The sequence below is a fragment of the Watersipora subatra genome, chromosome 3 (genome assembly GCF_963576615.1).
Source record: "Watersipora subatra chromosome 3, tzWatSuba1.1, whole genome shotgun sequence".
In the NCBI taxonomy this organism is placed as follows: Eukaryota; Metazoa; Bryozoa; class Gymnolaemata; order Cheilostomatida; family Watersiporidae; genus Watersipora; species Watersipora subatra.
Window position 1 is genome coordinate 243209 of NC_088710.1, and position 22055 is coordinate 265263.

The window sequence follows — 22055 nt, forward strand, 5'->3', positions numbered from 1 at the left end:
ATTTTTCTTGCTTGTTCTCGCGTAAAACAACTCGCTGTTGCTCACTGGGGTGAGCCATGCTGAAACTGACAATTCAGTTATGTATACTGTATACAAAAAAAAACCTTTTTTTTGGCATTATACAAAACATGCCTTTATAAATGACCTCAAGACTCAAATTTTGGAGTAATACATTTACACTCTTTCCTTTTAGAATACAAAAACCTGTGGTGAAACCTTATGATGCTCAAGTTAATCAATAACTTTTGGGAACTTGGGTTTGGGAACGTTCAGGAAATTCAATCTTATTGCATTTTAACCATAGTGTGATGAGGTATTCCAAGTAGTGATGAGATTTTGAATTTAGCGATGTATAATGTATTTGTGTCTACTTGCTACCAAGCCAGCAACAGCGCATTTTAAGCAGCTTTGGAAAAATTTGCAACTGACCAAAGAGGTGCAGTTTATCTTACAACTACCAGCAAGTATGTTTGGGGCCTATGCTTATGTGATGTTAGGCCTATTATAAATGTAGGTTATTCAGGGAGTCCTGTTTGTCATTCTACTCTAATTCAACTTTGCTTATGCAGGCTCCCTGGGTGGTGTTCATAAAGCTGAAAGATCATATTTCACATCAGAAGGTTATGCTCGCAGCAACAATAAATATGTCGTATGTTTCAGCCAACTCATACTCACTCAGGCTCTGTAACTCTGAGTCTGATCATCAGGGACCACCGAGAAAGGAGATGGCTGTAGATAGCCGTTTTCTTATGCCTATGGTGTTTTTATAAAAGCACCTATACTGATCATCCCACTGAACACGTAGCCAGCAGAATAAATCAGGCTTATGGGGGAATATGGGCACTAATTCAGGACTGACAACTGCCAGCTTATCAACCTGAGAATTGTTTTTCACTTTTTTAGTTTTCCTTGTGCCCAGCAGCAGTTGAGCATAAGTTATGTTGTGACATTATTATTTGTGTTCATAAAAATTAAGGCTATTGGAGGGTATGTCAGAAAAGTGTCTTATTGCAGCCACATTTATATACATGTAGTCGTAAACATTTGCTCCGTTTGATTGTCTGACTTAATAATTTAAGTCAGAAGTTTAAGTTCTTAAAATAATGTTTTTACTTTGATAAGGTTTATCATCACCGCTATGTACAATATCTTTAACATACCATGAAATTTTTAGTAAGTGTTTGTCTCAACACACAAAGTAATGACATTACATGAGGTCGAGTTTTTCAAAACATTCTCTTTTTGCAAATTAAAATAAAAAGGCAAGTAAAAATAATAAAGCATTAAGGCTTTACTGTATACATTTGTAGATGCTCAAGGTAGTCAACGGCACTGAAGAATTCAGTGCCTTTGAGGTTGTTTGCGACTTTGAGATCAGTCTGCACGAAGCAATAAAAGCAGCAGGACCCAATGTAGAAGTATGTGGGTGCTATTTCCACACCACCCAAAGTATTTCTTGAAAGGTTGCAGCTTTTGGTTTGAAATTGGCATACAATAAAGATTGTAATGTACTAGAGATCGTACAAACATTCTCAAGTATAGGATCTTTTTCGCCACATCACGTGATCGGGGCATTGAGTAAGTTGTATTAAATTAATATGATTATTGTAAGGTAGATTTTTGTTGTTATACAATTTTATTAATTTCATTTGAATATTATTTGACATGATAAACATTTGAACAAAAGCTGATCAGCAATTGTGCGCATTAAAAAGTTATTTAAAAGTTAATACACCTGGTTATCGAAAAATGGTGGTGATAGGACTAACGATCAAATCAAGAGTGGAAAGTATTTTACTGATTAATAAGCAAACTACAGTAGAAGTTGTTTAATGCTATAGTAATCAATGCAGTTCTATGCCTGGAAGATTAGCTCTACATAGAGTATTTGGTTAATAGAATCTTACAAAAATATATGAAATGAACGCTTACATTAGTATAAATGGCAATTCTTTACAAGTGGATAGGCATTTTTAAGGCAAAAATTGTATTATTATAAGTATTACTCATGTATAAGTTCACCCCGCTATTCCAGAATATTTTAGAAGCACTATAACTGTATCGATTGTTGCTATCCGAAAAAAAATATAGCTTTCAAAAGTTTTTTATTCGATATGATAAATAGAGTTCATCGGCATGTTTTAAATGAGGTTTTGGTTGACTCACTTATGATATTGTTTGTGAATGGATCACATGCTAAAACAAAAGTTAAGCATTGCCTGTTCTCAATTGGGTGTGGGCTGCTCAGGAGGTAGTAAAAAAACAAACAGTGCATATCTATAGTCTATTTAGAATTTACAGTTGGAATATTTCGCCTAATGTTTTCCGAATATATTACTTGTTAAACTTAAAACCGATCGGTAGTAGTTCAGCATAACATTAGCGCCTGCCATATTATGATTGAAAGTGATGTACTAAGCATGTTCAGTAGAAATATATATGGTATCTTCGCTGATATTTGATACTGGTACTTCTGTGAAATAGCTTTAACATTTATATGCTGAACTATCATTAATATGAGTGTTTGTGAATCTGTAGACAAATGCATGCTTCGTCGCCATTAAATTGGCTATTTGGCTTATTTGCTATTTGCTATTTATGAAAGGGTTTCAATAATAACGGCTTTTGCTGGAAAGTCTTTCGTCTTCAACAACCATGAACAATTGTTTTTTATTTATCCACATTGCTCGTGCCATCAAGATTTTGTTAATTAGTAACTATGGATAGTATGAACACGAGCTATATGAGATAAGAATTGATTTTCATATTTAAAAATTTTTTTTTTTTAATACAGCAAATTTTTTTTTTTCTGATTTACAGCAGATTTTAGCAATCTGCTGTAAATCAGAAACAAGCTTCCACAAGGTTAAAATAAAAACTGTATGCGATTTTCATCCAAAATTTTGGGTTGAAAAAGATAATTCGTATAGCTTAATCATATTATAAGCTTATTCAGCAAAGTGTTTTTCCTTAATGCCTAGCCTGGAACAGTCATTTCAATGCATGGTTGGAAAAAGCACCCTTCGATATAGCTTCTCATTTCATGTTTAGAGGACGAAGAAGTATTGTATAAACAACAAGCCGCAGCAGCTGCTGAATATAGGAACTATCATTGTAATCTACTTTTTTTGGCAGACTTTGTGTGACATAATGATTAATTTGTATTGCTGAGTGAGTATAAATTGTGTCATAGAGCAATAATTGCTCTATGACACAATTTATGCTTAATACTTAATTACTTATAGGCATAGAATTTACCAAGTGTAACTGAAAAAAACCTCATAGTCTCAGATTTTGATGATTTTTTAATATGTTGTTGCCTATATTGAAAAACGCTCAAATCCCAAATTTTTATCCTCTAGGGTCATCGGTTCAGGTGCTATGAGGATTTGAACTTTGACTATTTGTCGCCTGAGTTTGAGGGCAAGTCACATCTAGCTTACTTTAGACTCATATAAATTCAAGAATATACAAGTTAGAGGTCTAGATTTTTATTTGTCTACACACAATTTCAATATTTACACAAACAAATAGGTTTGAAATTTTTCGGATGAATAATGTGGGAGATAACTCCGAACAAGAATGACCGAAAATGCTATTTTAGCCACTATTCAAAAACAATTATCACTATTAACATATAATTTGCCATTGTTTCTGTTAATATTTCTGAAATTCTCCAGGCCTCAGCTATCCAAAACAAGTCTCATCTTCTCTGTCGATTCATCGGGTCAGCATCTAGAAGCCATACAAGATTAAGCTCTTTGTAGAAATACTGCAAAAGTAGAAGTCAAGGTCAACCTGTGGTTTCAACAAAGTCACACATTTTTCTCATGTTTCATACCAATTAACATATGCCAATTTTATTAAAACCATCAAAAGTTTGTGTTTCAGATTGTAAAATGCTTAAAATTGAGTTCCAAATTCAATGCCCTCCAGACACCTTTGTAAATCGCCTTAATTAAATGAGATTATCCCCCCTTATCAAGCTTTAACTTGGCTGATTATTATCCTATTGAATTCAAACTTGCTGTGTGCTTGTGGTTTGTGATAGTAATGAGTTTTAAAATATTTTCTTAACTTACATTTCTCAATGTTATCCATTGTTGTAGCTTGGTAAAATCTATGCCTATAAGAAATTCTATTTGACGCATACATGTATATATATATATATACATGTATATATATACATGTATATATGTATGTACGCGTCAAATAGAATTTCTTATAGGCATAGAATTTACCAAGCTACAACAATGGATAACATTGAGGAATGTAAGCTAAGAAAATATTTTAAAACTCATTACTATCACAAACCACAAGCACACAGCAAGTTTGAATTCAATAGGATAATAATCAGCCAAGTTAAAGCTTGATAAGGGGGGATAATCTCATTTAATTAGGCAAATTTACAAAGGTGTTCATATATTCCACTATTCATATATATGAATAGTGGAACTGATAACAAACCCCAAAATGCTTTTTAAATGCATTTTTATTTATATGCAATAACTTTCATTTCAGGGAAACTGATAGTTCGCAGGCGGAAAAAATAACAGAAGTTAGAGGAACAGATTCAAAAGCTCAAGAGACAGCTGGAGCAGGGAAAACGAACAATAAATAGCTACTGGCGGGAATGCTCTGGAGGTTGTTTGTGATTTCGAGATTAGTCTCCACGAAGCGGTAAAATCAGCATGGCCCAATGTAGCAATATGTGGGTGCTATTTCCACTTCACCCAGAGTGTTTCTCGGAAGGTGGCAGCGCTTGGTCTGAAATCCGCATACCAGAAAGATTGTAATGTTCAAGATATTGTACAAAAGCTATCAAGTATGGGCTTCCTTCCACCACATCACGTGATCGGGGCATTTGAGTGAGTTGTATTAAATTAGCATGACTGTTTAATGAAGATTTTTATTGTTATATATGTTTATTTATTTCATTTGAAATTCCTATAGTAAAAACGTGGTCTGCCTTAACATGATAATCATTTGAACAGTTGAAACTGGGTTGTGAAATGTATATATCCTTGGATAGTTTTCTCAAGTTAAACACCTTTATTAGACAAAGTCCAGGCAACAACTGTTACAGGTGCGATGACTAATTATGCAATGAACTGGCTTATTAAGATATAAATTATCTAAACATACAAGTAGGAGACAATAATGATGTAAGGTCACAGAGAAAGGGTTATAGTACCATTTTCAACATGAACAAATGCTGATCAGCAGATGTGTGCATTAAAAATTGGTTTAAAAGCAAATAGGCCTGTTTTCTGAAATATGGCATTGATAGGATTAACCATCACTTTATTACTAACGAATATATTGGATGAAACCTTTCATCTGGCTTCTTCAAAAATAATATAACTTATAAGTATAATATAACTTCAGTGTAAATTCAAAGCAACCAAAAAATATGAGCTACCAATTGCCATGAAACAGTTTTACAAAGTACATATTTTGCAAGAGAGCAAATGCAGCAAACGTTTGAGTTCGCCACCTATAAATCCAACCAAACATCTCATAGTATGATTTCCACCATGCTTCCTCGATGACATCTGAATCCTTAATTAATGTTTTCTCATTTCCTATTGTAGTAGCTTAAAGAGCTCAGTAGCTGTAAGAGAGGCGGCGAAACATTTCCCAGCCATGGAGATGTTACTAGCCTATTTCCATGATACCTTTATACACGGAGTCATTCCAATCAGTGTATGGAATGTATATTTTCGAGACATAAGCACACGGACTAACAACTATGTGGAAGGTGAATATAAAAAGCTGAAACAAATTACAATATCAAAAAACTCAGACATCGTCCTTTACACAATATTAGTGATGCTTGGAAATTCGGCTTCCCCAGTTATTGCATATTGTTTACATTTGTGGAATATGTTGAATCTTGTTAACAAAAATATCTGTCAGCAAAACAATTCTCGCCAGCAGTATGCAGGCAGATTTTTATTCTTAAGACTATATTCTATAATGATACATCATGTGCCGATATCCTTTGATTCTGATTCATATTATTCTGCTGTTTTAACATATTGAAAACCAGCAAAGTTTATTGACACTCAATTTATAATTTTGTCTTCCTCAAAGTAATTCAATAAAAAAGAGAAGCGTTCAAAAAGCCGCTGCCTTCACTACAAACTTTAAGTATTTTACTGCATATGTGCATATCAAACATTACGTAGACGACAGTGCGAATGTGCAGTCCCCAGTATTTAGGCTAAGATCCTAAAAGGCTCGTGAGCATACAGCAATCTGCTGTAAATCAGAAATAAGCTTCCACAAAAAAAATAAAAGCTGTATGCAATTTTTATCCGAAATTTTGGATTAAAAAAGATCATTCGTATAGCTTAATCATACTATGAGTTTATTCAGCAGTGTTTGTCTTTTATGCCTAGCCTGGAACAGCCATTTCAATGACGTCGTTGGAAGGAAGCACCCTTCGATATGGCTTCTCATTTCATGTCTAAAAGATGAAGAAGTGTTGTATAAACAACGAGCCGCAGCTGCTGAAAAAGGTTTGTCTTTTTACGAAAAAATATAGGAACGATCATTATAATCTACCTTCTTTGGCAAACCATATATATATATATATATATACCCTAAACGCTTTTCAAATGCATTTTTATTTATATGCAATAATTTTCATTTCAGGGAAACTGATAGTTCGCAGGCGCAAAAAGTGGCAGAAGTTAGAAGAACGAATCCAAAAGCTCAAGAGACAGCTGGAGCAGGGAAAGCGAACAATAACTAGCTATTGGCGAGCGATAAAATATGCTGTGAATGAAATAATTTAAAATTACCCGCAGTCACTTCATAAAAATCTATTGTATATTGTATTTATTGATTCAGTTGATTGTCAGAGAACACTTTTTGTATGTAAAATTATTTATTAAAAAATAGTTCATACCTGTTGGGGCTCTCAGATGAAATTGCTAGAACAAGATAAAATCCTAAATATATCGGCTATATAATATCCAAATAATCCGTTAGTTACTTGGCTGGTTTGTTTATGGTAGATGTTTAAAACACATTTTATTATTATAGTTACATAATATATTATTACATCGATTAGCTCATTTCTTTTATTTAAATTAGGCATGTGAAGAGTAGAACATGTAAAGTAGAAAGAGGAGATGTAGAAACTTTTTTAACAAGCACTTGTTGCAATTTATGGCACTAATGTCACATGAGGATATTTTACCAGTTTCCACTAAATAAATTACTAGACAATGTCATCATTTAGTTGCTAGATATAACTACATGTACTTGGTTCTGTTGCTGCTTTTTTGAAATACCTATTAAGTAAGGAACATAGGCCCTTTGAGTATATTGTGCAATCTCAAGTGAGGAACATAGACCCAAGCAAGTAAAATATGCTCATTATGATGTGAGGAATATAGGCCCTTTGTGTATATTGCGCAATCTCAAGTGAGGAACATAGGCCCAAGCAAGTAAAATATGCTCGTTATGATGTGAGGAATATAGGCCCTTTGTGTATATTGCGCGATCTCAAGTGAGGAACATAGGCCCAAGCAAGTAAAATATGCTCATTATGATGTGAGGAATATAGGCCCTTTGTGTATATTGCGCGATCTCAAGTGAGGAACATAGGCCCAAGCAAGTAAAATATGCTCGCTATGATGTGAGGAATATAGGCCCTTTGTGTATATTGCGCAATCTCAAGTGAGGAACATAGGCCCAAGCAAGTAAAATATGCTCGTTATGATGTGAGGAATATAGGCCCTTTGTGTATATTGCGCAATCTCAAGTGAGGAACATAGGCCCAAGCAAGTAAAATATGCTCATTATGATGTGAAGAATATAGGCCCTTTGTGTATATTGCGCAATCTCAAGTGAGGAACATAGGCCCCTTGATTATATTGCGCAATACGAAGCGAGGAACATAGGCCGAAGCGAGTGTATTGTACAATATCGAGTGAGGCCCTTTGACTATATTGCGCAATATGAAATGGAAATATAGGCCATCATGGTTATTTTTATAAAATAATTGAGTGAGAAACATGGTCCTCATGATGATTTTTATACTATTACTGTGTGAGAAACTTAAGCTTCAATCATTATATTTATATTATTATCGAGTGAGAAATATAGGTCCTCATGATTATATTTGTAGTTGGTTAATCTTCATTGAAATAATATTAATATCAAATATAATATTATTTGCGCTTCTATTTGCAGGCAAAAATAAATATCTTCAATTATATTTCATGAGAAGGAAACTCCCCATCTGTAGGTGAGATTGTCAGATGTAAATAACGAAACGGTTATGTAGAGAGGGTAATTACAAGTAGCAAAATAAAATCATACTGGCAGCAAACAGAAATTGCTTCACGGCAAGACTTATATGCAGAGTTTATATACAAGACAATACAGAATATATTGTAATTATTAATTTAATCACATTATATTAAATAAAATAATTACAAATATAGAATTATATTTGTAATATTTTTGAGTGAGAAACATATACCTTACTGAGTGCATTGCAAAATATTATGTGATGAACATCAGCCCTTGCGAGTATACTGCGCAATATTGAATGAGGAGCATAGGCCTCCATCATTTTATAGATGTTATTATTCAGTGAGGAAGATATGCTTTGATGATTTCATTAACAATCAGCGAGTAATATACGTTTTTTGATTATATTTACAAAATCAAATAATCAGAAAACAGGCTTTAGTTTTTTTTAATTTAATTATAATACAATCGCTTGGACAACTTATACAGTACGCATTCCTACATAAACTTGTTTATTGTATTCTTGCGTGAGAAACATCGGCAGAGCTAATGTGCTGAGACGAATCATCAGTCACTTTTACGTCCGCAACGTCTAGACAGCAATAAATTTACTGATTGAGCCGTAGCGATTTGCGGAACATAGGGCCTTGCGGAACATAGGGCCTGCGGAACATAGGGCTGTCCCCTATGGATACACGTTCACGTACGTAATAGTACACGTATTTGCTTCGTCATTTAGCCTTTTTGTTGGCGCGGGAATATATTAAAATTTAATATCGTTACTCGTACCATTATACAAAAAACATGTTGAAAGTTTTAATTTCCTTAGCTATTGCTACCGTTTGCAGTATGGCTTGGTATAATACATCGTTTATTGTGGGCCAAACTTGGATGGCAAACGCGTGGCCTGGTAAAACAGCTGATGAAGTTGCAAATGCAAGACCGTTTACGATATACCCTATTGTACTCGGCTCACAGTTTACCGTCATGATGATATTTCAAATTCTGCTCAGGTACTCTATTTTTATTTTTAGTTAATTGCAAAAGAAATACTTTATTTAGGTGATTGGTTGCAGTCATTTTGAAATAAAATGTGTGTGTGTAGGGGAGACCGGGGTAGGTTGAGCGCTGTTTTGACAAAGCCTCATAAGTTCTCACCCAATGGATCAAACGACTTAAAAATTGGGGAAAAGATGCAGAGTATATGCAACTAGCCACCATTGAAGTCATTGACGTTAAGATTCAACTGACATCAAACCATGGTGGAAAAAGTGACCCGAAAAAAACGGGGCAGGTTGATCACACATGGGGTGGGTTGAGCATTGGTGTGGGGCAGGTTGATCATACATGGGGCAGGTTGAGCAAAACTTGAATTTGAATTGTTTTGGAAACACTCACAACCAAATTTATGTTTTTGGTGCATTTTAATGGATCTTTGTCATATAACTGCACATTTTCATGAGAATACACAATATCAAAGTAACATAAAAAGCTAGTAGCCAAGCAAGATCTACACACTCAGTAACGAAAAAACTGAAAGAAAAATAATGCAATTAAAAAGTCACCAAGAAGTACCTTCTATGTGGTTTTCAGTAAAGTGAAGAATTAACAGAACTAAACTCTTCTTTCCGTATTACAAAGACAATTTCCAACTAACAAAAACACTTATGCAACATCTATGTAATTATTGGTAACAGTGAACATAAAACATCGAGATGCAAGAGAGTTGAAAACTTGTAATGTTTGTTAACCAATGAGTACCCCTGTTCTTCACAAGTTGGTAAGCAGATAAACTAAGAGTTCTGCATGTCTGTGCAATAACTATGTGTAACAAAACAATGACTGTCATTCAGGGATAGTTTAGTCGGCATCAACATCATCAGAGAATTTTACAAAACGATCACATACAATTGGTTCTGGGAGAACTCCCATAACTTCAGAGCCACCAACCCAATCTTCTTCTTCAGTTATAGAATATTTGCTGGGGGTTACTTTCTTCAGGAAGGTTATGAACAGATCTCCATCACTTTCTATCATAGTCACTACCGATACATACTTTTTATATCGGTTTCGTATCTTACTGTATACCTTGACCAACACATAGTCCCCAACTCTTACATGAAAATTTGGGATAACATCAGTTTCCTCCTCATCTGATTGGTTAGGAGACTCTATTTCTGTTTCTGTATATGGTGACTCAGGAGCTTTTGATTTTTTGCTTCTCTTACTTTTATTTTTCCCAGCTGTGCGACTAGCTTGTCGAGCCCTTTGTGCTGCCTCAGCCTCTAAATGTAGCTTTGTCGGGGTGTCAGTCAGTAATAGTGTTCGGCCTCTCTTACGCTTCCCTGTTTTTTTAGAGGGGCAAGCTTTGGGCGCTGGAAATAGATCTGCGGGAGAAACATATTTATCGCTCTGGTCTTCACCGGTTGGTCTCTCTATGCCCTCCCGAGGGGTAGCCTGAGCTTTTGAAGTGGACTCTGCGTGTATTACAAAATTAGATGTTGAGGTGACAGGCGAATCTGTAACATCTACCTGATGTTCTCTAGCATTCTCCGGCTCAGGTCTGTCTGTGATTTCTGCAGCTACAAAATCAGACTCCTTAAAGGTTGACTTGCAGCAAAATTCACATTACAGTTATTTGGTATCAAAAGATTCGCCATGTCTTACTATGTTGTGTAGTAGGTGCCAAATATGTAGGAATGTGATTAAAAGCTCTTAAAAGCTCAAAAACTAACATTTAATCGCAGCCACACGAGACCGCCGTAGTTTGGATTCGTTTTCTAAAACGGCTAAAATGTGACGTATGTGTGCGAAATGGTTTATGTTTACACTTTCATGCATCCTTATTCGTCAAAATATTTTCACAAATATACTTCACGCTTGCAACAAAAACCATGCCTATTATTCTTACGCGTCCATTTTATCGGCATTGTAATGCTGCAACTTTGAGCACTGATATCTCAAAACTTAGCATAAAAATATGTTTAATATTTTAAACTTAGCTTGAACAATTGCATATCATCCTCTGATAAAAATGTTGAGCCTTTTGTTCCGCTACGATGGTTGAAAAATGCTGTAGAAATTGTTCGCGCCATATGGCGGGAATCGTATGTCACGTGATCAGATAATGTTAGTTTCAGTTCAAGATCTATCGCAACTAGCAAACACGCTTTCTCGTATTAAACTTGTTAATTCCAATTCGTCATAATTTCTAACGCGCCACATCGTGTTTGTGCAGCTGGCAAGCTGAGAAGCACCTTTTTTCTTGGCCAAGAGCAGAGAAAAGACCAGACCTTCACCGGGCGTGGAGCAACTGGGTGAAGCTGGATGTGACAAACTTTATTTATTCGCCTGCTTACTCTTACCTTTGTTTTAGCCATTTCAAAGACGACATGTTTTCTAACCTGTTTGCATACTCCACATGTCACCAAAGCACGTGAGTAATCTATTTGATGAACTACTTGTATTAGTAGTAGTAACTCGGGTTATTTTCTAGTATTCTCCTAATACTACTGTATTAATCTATATTTAATATAACAATATTAATTTCATTTAATTGTAATATGATATTATTAGTATTTTATCTTTTTAATTACGTGTATTATTCTTATTATAATAACCAAACTAATTCATACTGCATATCTATCTGTAAAACGTAATATATTAATCTATAATTGATAAAATAATGTTATAAGTTTCACGATTAATTTCCCCAAATTTTTTAACCCCACTCACTTATAGATATGTTATATAAAATAGTTATTGTCATTTTCTGGTATCATCGTTAATAGGATATTAGTATTATTAGATGATTATTATTAGTATTAGATGATGAAGAGTTTGTGCCAACCACTGAAGACTGGGAAGAGTTTGAGCGCTATGTTGACCAGCGTCAAACACTCTCCAATTACATGTAAGATAGAGCTGAACTTAACCAAACTTGACAAAATATAAAGAATATCCATAGAGTTATTACTCACATTTTTATGTTTACAATATCATGGATTCTGATAAGGTTTTGTAAAATCTGTGTCATGATTGCATGGCTATATATTTATTCTTTTTCTGATCAAGCAAATATGATATAATAACAGGAAATGATGTTGTACAAATCTTATTGCAAGTCAACTATTGTGTGGTGATTTCAGACCCGAATCCTCCTTTAAAGAGGAGAAAATAATAGTAAGTGTGACAGCACTCCAGCGACTATTTCACTGTCACGCCTGCGCCCTCCCCTGCTCATTCACGATGGTGCGAGAAGGCGGATGGGTAGAGTTCAAGGTTACATGTGTCTCCTGTCACCAATCGTACACTTGGGAAACAACTGCCAGGGTGAACAGAGCTCACGTCATCAACCCCCTGCTGGCAGCTGCATCACTCTTTTCTGGCGGATGCCTTGCGCAGAACCTCCATTTTCTGTCGCTCCTGAACATCGCGATACCAAGCCACAGCGTTTGCCTCTACCAACAAAGAGAATACTTACATGGTTTGAGTGTTAATATTTACCCATAAACTTGGAAAATGTGAGTAAAAGCTAGGCACACTAATTGAATAACGACATTTGGAAACAATTTTTTTCTTGAAATGAAAATATGTCATCCTTCAAGCGAAATATATTATAATTTAAAATTCTGATTCTTCATCATAATATAACACAAAAAGGGGAAAGAGGATTCTACATTCTTAGACTAATGATACAAATTAATCTTGTATAATGAAGTGTTACAATATTTTACAGTGTATTGCTGAACAGTACACCCTGCATAACGAGGGATTGATGGCAGCAATCGATTGGGAGCTTGATTTGGCAGGTGACGGTAGATGCAATAGTCCGGGGCATTGCGTGCTATACGAGTCCTACACTATGATGGATCAGAGCTGCGGTTTAATAGTCAGCAGCCATCTTGTCAAGGTAAAACTTTGACAGTTTTTACTTCATAGCCTGACAAAAACCCAAATTGTTTAGTAGTTATCAATACATAAACATGAAGTTGCTGATCTAGCTAAATAATTCATTCAAATAATGTGAAAGTGATTGTTGGTCGTAACTTTTTTTACTTTGCAGTCAACGGAGACCACCAGCTCTAACGCCATGGAGCTGGAAGGCTTCAAGCGATGCCAGTCCGATCTAATTTCCCACGGCCTGAGAGTGAGGTCCATTACAACGGATGTTGTTACAAAGGTTGTGTGCATACCGCAAGCTTGTGTTTTGGCTTATGCCGCAAATTCGTCGCGGTGAGCAATGGCCTCTACCTGCCTGCTTGGTGTCTAAGATTCGGGCTCTTTTCCCACCAACGGATGATGAAGAAGAGTTTGCAGACTTGCAAACAAGATTTGCGGCATAAACCAAAACACAAGATTGCGGTATGCACACAACCTTTTCCGAGCATTTGGCGATGGCTCTCCAAATGGGAATAGATTATCTACCAAGACAATTATTGAAAAACAATAATTGCTGATCATCAAAATTATCTCGAGCTTTATATAATAAAATCACAAAACTAATACACTCTCTACTGTAGTAAGTGTACAAGCCAAATATAACAGCTCTCCTTGTGTTCCACGAGTTCAGAATATGTGTGTTCAACCGATGCATTAAATGTGTAACACAAAAATTGTAGATAATACTTGACACATTAGCATAGCTTTGGTGTTGTTGGCATTAAATGAAAATCCAACTCACTATGATATCGCAGGTAATTATTCCACCCCAACTCAAGGTTTTCAGGCGCCACAAGTTCGTCCACAACAGGATGCATACACAGGCATTCATGCTCCCCGCGGTCATGGAGACGATGCGCAAACTCAGCATCATGGCAGCACACACATTCAGGAAGAGATGGTATGTCTTGACAGCGCTTGCAGACACATCACTCTGTAGCCGGTGGTATTAGCTCCTAAAGAAATGAACAGTTATGTCTATGCAACCATAGCTAATACATCAGGTCGATGTTATCCAACAGTATTTCAGTGCAGCACTAGATTTAAATATTAAAATTGTTGATGTTATTCGAGAAAAATCTGTAATTATGTTTTCGCAATATGAAGCGATAATTATCATCACTAAAATCATATATATAATAATATTCGTTCTATCACTCTCAAGCTAAAACTATTACTACTAACTAGCTTGGCACATAAGAGCTGGCTAGTGGCGGTGCTTACTTGCTGGGAGGTTTGATTCTGTTGAGGATCTTCTTCAGATAGAGCGTCAGGCTCGAAACGCCAGGGTCTTAACTCTTCAGAATTTGACATTTTTTATGATCGCAACTCGGACATGTACACGTATGTTGAACTGTCGGACGGAATGGCCAAGCCGAAACTGTAAAGTAGCGAGCATCTATATTTGATACGGGGTCTTAGGTAAAACCCGAAGTGTTTGTCATAAACTATTGCTACGATAAGTTTGATATTGAGCTTTGTATTGGCCTTTCAATTCACATGAGAACATCACGTGACAAGACAATAACCAAACTCCACGGATACGTCATCGAAATCAAGAGATTCCAATCTACGGCGGCTTTTCGTTTTTAAGCTTTTAAGAGCTTTTAATCACATTTCCACATATTTGGCACCTACCACACAACAGAGTAAGACATGGCGGATCTTTTGATACCAAATAACTGTAATGTGAATTTTGTTGCAAGTCAACCTTTAAAGATGCCAGAATTTAAAAGGTATATTCCCGTTGCCTGAAACCCTGACAAAATATTCCGAGGGGTCATGGCATTTATGGCGGCATCCTTGATGAACTCACTAACATTGAAGATCCGTATGGTTTGGCCATGGTTATTGCGCATCCAATCATCAGCTGCCTGATTATAATATGCTTTGAACGGTCCATATATCGAAACGTCTAGGGGTTGGAGTCGATGGCTTGTATGGGGTGGTATTGTGAGCGTTACTATTCCATTCTCCTTAGCCTTTGAGATTGCCTGAATGCTAACATGAGATGAGTATCAAGAATTAAGAGGATTGAATCTTCTTTCGTGCATTTGGTGTGTGCTATCAGGTGATCCAGGTACTCATTGGCAAATGCCTCTGCTGTCATCCAGCCCCCTTTTACAGCACAGGCTTTGGTACCTTGGATGCTTGCCTTCAAGAAGTAGGGTTGCATTTTTGCTCTTGGAAAAGGCAGCATTGGGGTATGCTGTTTCCATCAGCAGAAATAGTACAGACAGCGGTCACCAGTTCTCCTCTTGCAGCAGATGTCATCTTTCCAACTTGCTTCTTTTCCTGTTTTGAAAGAATTCATTTTGGTTTTTTAACAGTGGTGCATCCGATTTCATCCATATTATATATGCGTTGTGGCTAGAACTGGAACTTGTCAATAGCCTTCTTGAGGTTGTTGAAGAACTCTCTGACAGTGTACTTTTGAATGCAGTAGCTCGAGCGAGGGAGGTGGGCTCAGGGGTTCTAATTGACAACATGTGTCTGCTTTTGAATGCAAAATACCAGCCGTATCCTACTTTCTTATCCCGTTTCCAGTTTGCAGGAACCTCCAAGTTGTTAGCCATTGCCATCTCATAAGCCATTTCTCTGCATTGATTCACTGTCACACCGAAAAACTTGTTTGCTAATATCACCAGGTGATGAGCTAAGTCGTCCTCCATCTCTTCATTGAATATCTTAGATGCACAGGCAGAATAGCCAGTTACCACGCTCCTACCCCCACAGGCATCTCGTTTCTGGATGTACCTGAACAAAGCCAAATAATTGCTTGTTAGAATCACCTAATGTGAAATACAGAATAATTCACAAAACGAACAAATACTGACCCAATCTGTAGATTAAGGAAAAAGCTACATGTCTTAAAATATGGAATAAAAAAGTCCTCAATCATGTAATTGCATATCAAAAAGAATATGTGTAGGCCTATTTTGTAGAATGGAAAGGTATGCAACCCTAAAATGTATAACATCTAAGCATAATGATTAGAACAGTAGCCTGTGAATAGACTCAGGCCTACCATTCAAAGTTCTGATTTTATGTAGCTCAATGGAACAACTTAAATGTGGAAGAAAAAATTCCTTCCTATTTCACTTTCACAAAAAGCCAAAGCATTTACCTTGTCAAAGTCATTCTGTCGATCTCATATGTTTTAGCTGCCACACTGATTTTCACATCATTTTTTTTTTACTGCATCATACGCCGCTTCCAATGATTCGGGGTCTGCTCCTCGCTCGCTCGTTCTTTGCGAACCACTTGCAAAATGGTGACATAATGACCAAGTACAGAATTAATGATAGAATTTGAGAACTGCAGTAGGCACTCATACAATGTAAATAATCCGTTCCAGGAACGTTTATGTTATAGAGAATTTACGTTATAAGAGCATGGCAAAACAACAAAATATTTTTGCTATAAAAAGCAGTTCTACCTATTCGTCGTCTATTTGTATCCAGGGGTCAAGGTTAGGATAAAAAATAACTTTTGACAATACTCCAACCCGTGACATTCAAATTGATAGACTAACGCTGTAACACCTATATCGTTTGATCTATTTGTATTTATGAACAATTGTGCAGCTATCGTATTATGCATTTTGTCTACACATTTAACGATCTATTACGACGAACTAGAATGTCGCAAAAGTTTTATACAATAGATATAACAGTATATGAACAACGTTTTTTCTTGAGTGAGTGCGGCAAGATAAACTAACATTCAAATCGAATTTGAAAAATCAACCGAATTGACACTTTACGTTATATGGAACGTTTTATGTAGTACGAAGCAAAAGTTCACATAAATCTTATGCGTTATCTGAAATTTACGTTATAGGAGGTACACGTTATAGGTGCGTCTACTGTATTCTGTAGCTAAGCAAGCTTTACTGTGACCACCTAGGTAGAGAAGAGAGAGCCAAAGTGAATGAGTATCAATATAACATGTGATGAGTCACTAACATATGATTGGCGAACAAAAGTACAAGCGACACTAGCAAACAGCTGTATTAAAAGTAGGTCACAAATTGAACATCAGTTATTAAGGTAGAAGGCAGCTCTTAAATGCCAAATCACTAACTGTCAACTATGAAGTTACAAAAAAGTATTATAGCAACAATTAACTTATCGTATTGTAGACGATATGGCCTCCAGTGTTACTGAAAACAAAAAATTATTTGCCTAATTCATGGGTTTTATTTTAGGCCCATTATCTGGTAGTTAAATTGCTTTGATATAATCATCTCTTGCATGCAAATATACATGGCTGGTAGAGCAGTTAACTTTATAACCATATCAGTCTATCATGGGCTGCCAGGTGGTAACATTATAAATGCTCATGAAAAATAAAATACCACGGGGCAGGTTGATCACTGCTCAACCTGCCTCGAAATGCAAATGATCAACCTGCCTCAACGTGCCAATTGTAGAATTTTCATGAATCACAAAACCTGCATTGAAACTAGGCATGTGCTATTGCGGCATGTTAAAACACGTATCTTGCTAAAATTAATTGTAGCATATGAATGTTCAACTATGAATATTGTGTCCAGTATTTGATGCCCAGTCATCATCAATTATGAGATCGAAAGGTGAAAAAATGCTTTAGTTTTCTTACCTCATGTTTTCATTTGCTGAGTTGGCCTTTTCCTTAAAGGTTGTCCAACATATTGAGAGGATAAGTCATGAGATAAACATGATACTTGCTGCAAAAAATCTAATGATCAACCCGCCCCAATGATCAACCTACCCCGGTTTTCCCTATATACAGGCCTGCCAACCCAAGAGTGAGGCAATGCTTAAGATTTGGTTTTGGGGCAATTGATGTATCAATGATAGTATATATAACATTGTGGAAATTGGGGCAAAAATCTCACGCGTTTTCATTTTTTTTTGGGTGATTGCGTGAGTCTCACGCCCAATGTGTGAGAGTTGGCAGGTATGTGTATATATAAATAGAAGTGTTCTAAAACAGTTTGTCATAATTTAATAAGTTTGATGTCAAAAGGGTAACGCTAGAAATGTTATACAATTATGCAGTGTGTCTTTTAATTGTTATTTTGTTAGGTTGCTTCAATGATTAGTGTGGATGGGTGTATTAGAAAAATTTTGTAAATGAGACCAGATCGTCTTACGTCTATAGCTAAAATATTAGACGATGGATGTATTGACCATGCACTAGTTTTAGATTCTGCTAAAGCTTTTGATAAAGTACTACATGAACAGTTGATGCACAAATTAGCCAACATACTTGACATTAGTGAGCAAATAATTATGGGGATCCAATCATCCATGACTTTATCGTGAACCGTAAACAAAAAGTCATGATAAAAGGACAGCAATCTAATGAACTTTCGGTCACCTCAGGAGTGCCCCAATGGTCTGTGCTCGGTCTGATCTTGTTTCTAGTTTATATAAATGATTTTCATGATGCTGTCAAGTGCGGTACTAGCCTATTTGATGGCGTCATGTTAATATATCAAGCAGTCAATACAATCCAAGAAAAAATTGACATACAACTGTAACATAAGTTATCTTGCATGCCTGGTCATGAAGGTGGTGTATGTCAATTTGGTATGGTCAAGCAGGCACTTTATCACACTCCAGAGAAGGCTCGGCTTTTAGCATAGGCTATACAAGTCTGTGCAGGCCGCATGTTGAATATGCAAGCTCAGTATTGGACACACATCGATCAACAAACTGGTTCAAGGTTTTGAGATGGTACAAAGTAGAGCCATGAGATATATATCCAACATGAAAGAAAGAGAAAGTATTACTGTTGCACGCAAAAAGCTTGATATTGACACACTTGCCGAAAGACACACAAAAATAAGACATGCACTCTTACATTGCATTCTATCCCTTGAAATGAACCACACTACACTATCAAGCTCTAAGGATGAACTTCTACAAACCCGGGCTATAGATATGATCTCTACTTGAGCCATGACAAGAGGAGAATCTTCAACAATATATGCCAACAAATCAGTGTACCATAACAGCTTCCTTCTACAAACTGTCGGAGAACTAAATCAAAGATTGCGCACTAACTGCATATATAACACTTCTAACACCACGTCTTCTAACACAACACCTCTAACGCACTACTATGAAGCCTAATCGCAATGCTAGACATACTGTTAAACACTGGCTAATGACTTTAATTTATGAGGTGCACCATTTGTTCATGCTTTGGTGTGTTCGAAAGTAGAAGAGAAAGATAACCCGGACTGAAGCCACCAGTGAAGAAAATTCATAGGAGTGGGGTGATGATAACTTGTACTTTTGGTGTATCTATGATACGTTCTTGAGACCGACTCATTTGCGCTCTGCTGAAATAACAGAGTGTGCTGGACCCAATGCTTCCCGATATACAACCATCTCAAACTACCAAGAGGGAGCTAAAACCAACTCACTTGCGCTCTGCTGAAATCAGTGGAGTGCCCTGAACCCAACGCTTCCTGTGATATAACCTGCTGGAACCAGCTCATTTGTGCTCTGCTGAAATCAATAGAGTGCGCTGGACCCAACGCTTCCCGCAATACAACCATCTGAAACCAACAAGAGGGAGCTAAAACTAGCACACTTGTGCTCTGCAGAAATCAACAGAATGAGTTGAAGCCAACGCTTCCTAAAATCCAACCTGCTGAAACCAACATTAGGGGACTAAACTCTGTAAGAACAATAACTTGTCAGTTTTAATCATCATTGCAACTTTCTCCGAGACTGCTGTGAACAGTTCAACTGACTATCAAAAAGTGATAATATTTCTCTAACAAACAACAATTTTTATTTAAGTAACATATCCATGTGTTTCCTTCATGAGCAAAACACATGCATATCGGCCTAAAAAATTGCAGCAGTATTTTGCAGAATTTTGACTAGTAACTAATTGGAACAGATACATAAACTATTCCGACATGCAACCATTAACGTAAAAATAAATTTTACTAATATGTGAAGACTATGTATAAAAGCTGTGTGTCAAGTGTTGTGCTGGACAACTTGAACCAAAATTGTTACAGATATAAATAAAACTCATGAGACAGAAAAAGTCACTTATACTCCTTTTATTAAAACTTCTCACTTCTACCAATCCTTCTGTCTTTGAACTATTAGAGAACTGATATCTCAAGGATATGCTTACTTTAGAAGTGTAAAAAACAAAATCACAAAATGAAGCAAAAAAAGTTTCAAGTTGGAATTGTGTTCCTGCGCTTTTTAACGCACAGTGCAGTTTTAGTGGAAAAATCTTATCCAAGTCATAAGAGGAGAAATGTAAGCTAGTTAGCAAAGAAATAGCAATACGAGGTAGTGGAGTGTGTAGGCACATCATTCTCTTTTAGCATGTCCTTAGAGAGGTTACAAAGGCCAACCTCAAACGTTTGATATTAACATGCACCTCTTATAGTATCTCAGTTAAGATGGAACATTTGAGCAACTTTTTTTAAAGGTTTTTGTTTAGAGACTTGCAACAAAATTCACCTTACAGTTATTTGGTATCAAAAGGTTCACCATGTCTTAATCTGCTGTGTTGTAGGTTCAAAATATTTCATTTCATCTCATACAATAATAGGACTAATTCATCTACTGCAGCAAACTCAAACAAAACATGGTTTATGCAGCACATATTCAAGTCTCTTTTTCCCATTTATGGCAGTTTCCACACTGACAAAGCTGCTTTGGCTGATGGGACCACATAAACATCCTGTAATCAATAAAACAAATGCAATAAATATATGTCATTCATAGATATGTTATTCTAACGCGTATCTACTGAAAGCTTTTAATTTGGGATTTAGATAGATTGCGGTTGTAATTTTAAAAATGAATAAATGTTTAACAAAAGCATAAGTACGCCAAGCCAACGATTCAAAGCTTTGGTTCTGGAAGTTAAAGACGTGCATTGATCAGTTGATTTTCTTCTCCTTTTACAAGTGAGAAGTGAACATGTAAAGTCAAATCATAAATCTATTTTACTAGCTAAAACTGCCGAAGAAAATTTGAAGCAAACGTGGTGAAACGATAAAGGTGAGGTGAAACGCTAGGTAAAACGATAAAAAATAATAAAACGATGATTGGTGATAGCAAAAAGTTATAATTCTATTAATTAATACATGTATCAATGAGTAATAAAATTATTACCTTTAGTATATTCATCAATCTAAGCCATTGTATTGCTAGATGCTATGGATTAAAAAGAAGCCGTCAATAACTCATAGTGCAACTGTATCTCACCGTGTGCGCGCACAGGAAATTACATTATAACCTCAAACAGGGAAATATAATCTGAATGTAAACTCAACAATACATCTATAGGAGACTCAAAGTAAAAGATAAATTTACCTCCATTCTCCTAGCTTCCTCTGTCGCACTTTAACCACCTGATGCTCAGAAAACTCGGAGTCACCTTTGCAGTAACTTAACAGTAATATTTACAATTCTGTTGTTCGTCAATAAAATGTATCGATCGAGTAATTCATTAAAGTAAGGATGCTAATTAATTTAGTAAATATCGATGTCTATGTGATCTAATAATAGAGTAAAATCCTTAAATTTGAGATCACAGACAACGCATTTTACGAGTGATAACATTTATTACGACCTATATAAAAATTTCGCGCTGATGATTGGCTAATGAAGCGATCTTATATTTATAGCTCGTGGACTCTTTTCAAATGTATCACTAGTTACGTCACAAATGAATCACCCGCTGGAATGTGAGCTTTTCAAAAGATGGCCTCATTTAAACGCATATATCTCTGGACAGGGTTACTCTACAAAAACAAAAATGACATCAAATTGTAGCTGATGTTTTAGCCTTTTATCGTTCTTAAT

General features: G+C 36.0%; 1 long non-coding RNA gene across 1 annotated transcript; it reads left to right on the top strand.

Annotated features, from left to right (window-relative positions):
• The first annotated feature begins 5628 nt into the window (after nt 1–5628).
• Nucleotides 5629–7052, top strand: LOC137391870 (uncharacterized). Its single transcript, XR_010978182.1, has 3 exons — nt 5629–5761; nt 6405–6524; nt 6661–7052. It is a non-coding gene; the product is annotated as an uncharacterized lncRNA (long non-coding RNA).
• The last annotated feature ends 15003 nt before the right edge of the window (nt 7053–22055 follow it).